At 33.2% G+C, this 4,978-nt stretch overlaps 1 non-coding gene across 1 annotated transcript; it reads right to left on the reverse strand.

Moving 5' to 3' along the window:
• Window positions 1–4,574: 4,574 nt before the first annotated feature.
• LOC120622179 (U6 spliceosomal RNA) lies at window positions 4,575–4,677 on the reverse strand. The gene has a single exon (XR_005658437.1). It is a non-coding gene; the product is annotated as a U6 spliceosomal RNA (small nuclear RNA).
• Window positions 4,678–4,978: the final 301 nt, after the last annotated feature.

The following is a 4,978-nucleotide window of genomic DNA, read 5'->3' on the forward strand; positions in this document are numbered from 1 at the left end:
ATTTTCCTGTTTCTTTCTCTTACATAAATACTGACATATGCAATTTCAAATTTCATTTGAGTCTTGCTCATATTTACTATTTGCTTTTGATTATTCCTATCAATGTAATATATTGGTTGCATGTTACCAGATCAGATTGCCATATTTTAACTAACAATATTAAAATAATTTTAGTAACTTTATAGATAGAAAGTAAATCGTTGATCTTTGTATTTTCCAGATGTATACCCTGGTTCATGTAATACAAAAGATAAAAAAAAAATTTTCCTTAGTGTCTGTAAGTAGAACTTTTTACTTATTCTTTTAGTTCTCTTTCAAGAGCAGGCTTATATGAGCACATGTGTATGTGTATTCATGTGGAAATAACTCTCTAGATCCAAGATGGAACTACTCCTGCCCAGGGTGCCACCCCAGCAAAATGAAACTTAGATAACTTTTAAAGGCTTCTCTTGACCAGAAATGCAGTCTATCCAGTCAGCCAGTTCTCAAATGCCAACCCAACACTGGCCTTTCTATTTATTTCCTTGTTCCTTCTGATCCCAAACAAGATTGGCCCCCATCTATCAGATACATTTTTTTTCTTTTTCTCTTCCTTGTTCTTTATTTTTTTATCCTAAAAGCTTCCTGTCTTCACCTCATCTTACAGTTCTCTGGAGACTGTGCTTCATGAAGTGTTAAATAAATTTGTTTGTATCACCTAAATTGTCTTATTTAATCATTTTAAACAGTTTTAACTATAAGGAATGAGATCCCAAGCTGACTCTTAATGGCCTGCAGGACAAACAGATGGTTAGGAGATATACCTGCTGATTCTTTTGAGTTCCTTGTTTTTCTTATCATTATTGAGGACCATGAGTAAGTCCTCAGATTTGAGCTCTGCTTCCTTGCATGATGCTCTCTGAACCAAACAAATTTTAGTAAAAAAAAAAAAAAAAATATATATATATATATATATATATATATATATATATATATATATATATATAATTTCCCAGAAAGGTTATGAGGTCATAAAAATATTCTAGGGTTTATTAAATTTTGTAGAACCAATACAAACATGGAGTCACTTATGTTGAGGTTAAAATGGAGTTGACCGATATAGGCACATTAAAGAAAAATTAAACTTAACCTTAGTTGACATAAGTTTCAGAAATTTACAGCTCTTTTCAGAAATCAGTAAAAGACGCCAGCCAATCCCCAAATGCCAAGTCCGTGCAATCAGCTGAAAAAGCCAACTAACTTCTGTATTTACCTTATAAAAACCACTTAGCTCCTCAAGCAACTTGGAAATCATTGCTCTCATAGCCATGAGTTTCCTGGCTTGCAGGTTGAAACCCTTATAATAAACTCTTCTTTCTGCTTTGTTTTACTCAGTGTGTATAGTTGTGTTTGTTTCTTTGTTTATTTGTTTGTTTGTTTGTTTTGGACAGTCTGAGAAAGATTCTGGGGCCTGAAAAAGTTCTGGGGTTTGTTAAAGTTCCCAGAAAGGTTCTTGGGTAGTTAAATTGGGAGTCTGCAATTGGTGACAGTTATTAGGGGACTCAGAAAGTCTTGAGGTAAACTCACAGCAGAAACTGCTGAAGGACCTAGGGAAAGATATTAAGGCCAAAAATTCAGACTGTGTTGACCAATGGAACATCAAAATCTAAGCAACCATAATGGGAAATATTAAAAGCCATCAAAGTATCTGCCACTGTAAGAAAATCTTCTTGTGAAAAGTTCTATCGCTAATGGGAAGCCATAGCCACAAAACTGGTGAGCATGGACTGAGTTCTTAAAAGCTATTAGACTGCACATCACTTCACTCTAAGACTCCTGTGCTAGGATAAATTGGTCACAGAATGTTTTACATCAACACTAAGTCATCTGCCAACCTCAAGAAAATTTCAATGCAATGAGATATACTGTAAACCACCACAAAATCCCCAGCACAGCAGCACATTCCTCTTATGTGTAAATGTGGCTCTGAGAGACACAAGGCTTAGCTAAATAAATGGTGTCCTCAAGTTTCAAAGAACTAAGTGAGCCACATTTTGGCACACATACTTATTTTATGTCTAAGAACTGTGGTCCAGGAAGCTGTAGGTAAATATAAAAAAGACAACCTAGAATTACAATGGCCATTTTGGGGAACATTCCAATTACACAAGATGGTTCATTTGAAAGTGCACTTGTAAACAAGGGTCCCAAGTCCAACAAATAGAGAGGGATACCTATTTTCATTGGCATGCAGAAACCTCCCAAAGGCTTCGAGATTCCAAAATAGGTTCATTGAAAAATTTATTGCAAAGGTTAACGAAAAATTAAAGATCCAAGAGGTAACTGAAACAAGACTGTAAGACCGACGTGACTCCAATGACTCCCCTTTACCTTCCTTTACTTGCGTACTCAGTCTGTTAATACTCTCTCTGACATGCCTTTTTACTCTGAGGAGACCAATAAACAAAAATCCACCAAGTTAGTTGCCTTACAACTGCAATAGCTCCAAGCCTGAAAACTAAGACAGCACCAGGACCTCTGTTGCCGCACCCTCTTTGGGGGATCAATCATCAAAACACTGGTCCAGAAATCATTGTCTTATTTGCAATCAACCAGGATACTGGGAAAAAGATCAGCCTCAGAGGCATTATCAAATCCTTCCACACTAACTCTAATACCCTTTAATCTACCTTCAAAGGGGGACACTCCCGCACCCAATGCTGATGGGACTCCTAAGGATTCTCCATTAAATCGCTACCAGTTTTCTTAAACAGACAAGGAGAAACTAAAATTAAAATTAAACTAAAATTAAAATTAAATAAAAATTTTGACAAATTCTGGTAAATATACCAGGGCTATAGCCTCAACCTTAGATACTCCTTGCTCCAGAGCCTGCAGGGAACTGAGAGAACAGGCAGAAGCTGGTGAATGGGAATAATTTTTTACTGGAGTCAGCTCTCCTGGATCTTTGTAGTGCCTGGTCAATATAGAAAGGTGGAATTTCACCTTATTAATATCTTAATTATACTTTACGGTATGTCTACTTTTAAAAAAAGTTTCCAAATCTTTTTGGTAACTTGAAATCTTAAAGTCAGGGTGAGATAAGTTTAATAACAGATATTCATTGAATATCTAGATCATTTCCAAATAAGATGAAATACTGAAACATTAATTATCGAACATAGGTTCGATAATTATTCATTTTCGGCTGACTTTTACTGAAAAAGTAAAGATATTTGGGTCCATTAGTAAACATGTTTTGGCCCAATGAATATTTTTATGGAGGAAAAGTATACTTCTAGAAATTATAAATTATATTTATAAATGTGTCACAGCTCAGAATGATAGCATACAGACTTTCCATAGTTGCTTACTTCTTAGTTTTCACTAGAAATTGACAATTCTAAGAGTTTAAGAGCTCTACTTAATTAAAAGTACTTAGAAATAATAAGGGTGAAATTAAACATCTGTGTATAAAAAATAGATAAGGAAAGTAGGATGTGTTTTTTTGGGGGGTGGGGAAAAAAAGATATGGAGGATATGTTTTTAGAGGTTGTAAGAGAAGAAAGTAATTTTGTCCTAAAGTAAAATGATTGATTATTATAGAATAAGAAAGAAGGAAAAATCTTGGACAATATCTGAAAAAATATAAAAAGCTGTAAAAGGTCTGTGGAAAAGGAATCTTAGAAAAGGAATTTTATGTGTTGTCAAGCTAACTTTGGAATGGATTTAAGGTTTTTTTTTTTTCTTTTACATGAGTTTTAATATCAAAAGTACACTGGTGCAAAATTACAATTTGGTTTTTCTCTGTTAAAAGAAAAAAGTTTTCTTATATTATCAGTCTGCTCTTAATAAGAAATTGTAAACACTTTTAAGTAATCTTCCAGGAAAGCGAAGATTTTTATGTTTTACTAAGAGAATTTACTGTGTTTCACATTGTCTTTATCTGGGTTTTGATTACTTAAGAAAACTCATTCTTTTCAGTATTAAAAGAGGTAAGATTCTTTTTTACAGCTATATAACTTTCTATAGCTGCCTTTGAAGTCTCTAATTGTCATTTTGTTTAAATGGATATTTTCAACAAAATTCTCCAAAAACAAAGTCTAAATGAAGTCTTTTTGACTTCAAACTAACTTCGGAATTTTCAAGAGAGCTCCTGTAAGATCTTAAAAGATTTGTTCTTTATCATATAAAAGAAAATGTTAAACTAATTAGTCTTATTTGATATGTTTGATTAAATAGAAGTAATAAGCAAATAAGAAGTAATGCTTAACTTTCTTAGGTTATATTGGTATGAGTATATTTTATTAATATAATTGTTCTAGAAATTATATAAAATTCCTAAAACTCTGATATGTGTAGTATAATTTTATGAGTCATAATTTATCATCTTAAAATGTTATGTGTCACAGAAATAATCAAATTTCCTTGTCAATTCCATTAGAATGAACTCTCATCAGATCCTTATACATATATATATATATATATATATATATATATATATGTATGTATGCATGTGTGTGTGTGTGTGTGCGTGCGTGTGTGTGTTTCAGGTATACAGTACAATGGCTAGAAATTTATATTTTATGAAGCAATAAAATATGGACTGCTTCAGGAATTTGTGTGTCATCCTTGTGCAGGGGCCATGCTAATCTTCTCTTTATTGTTCCAATTTTAGAATATATGCTGCTGAAGCACTCTCATCGGATCTTTAACAATGGATGCTTCTTAATCTTTTGTCATTTGCAGACAGTTATTGTTTTACTCTGACAGTTTTGCAAAAATGAGATTCATGAAAAGGATCTGACCAACAAATTTGACTTCTGACAGTGCTTCCCAATTACCAGGTATCAAACCTTGGGTGCATATTTTACAACTAAAGAAGACTCCACCTGATATCTGATTCTGTATAAACTCAGGAGATCTCAGAATTAAGTTGACTAAGAAAAGAAATAGATGACATTGAGGTAGACTGCTTCCTTCCAAGATGTCTGTTCAA

This window comes from Pteropus medius, unplaced genomic scaffold (genome assembly GCF_902729225.1).
Source record: "Pteropus medius unplaced genomic scaffold, Ma_sr-lr_union100, whole genome shotgun sequence".
Taxonomy (NCBI): Eukaryota; Metazoa; Chordata; class Mammalia; order Chiroptera; family Pteropodidae; genus Pteropus; species Pteropus medius.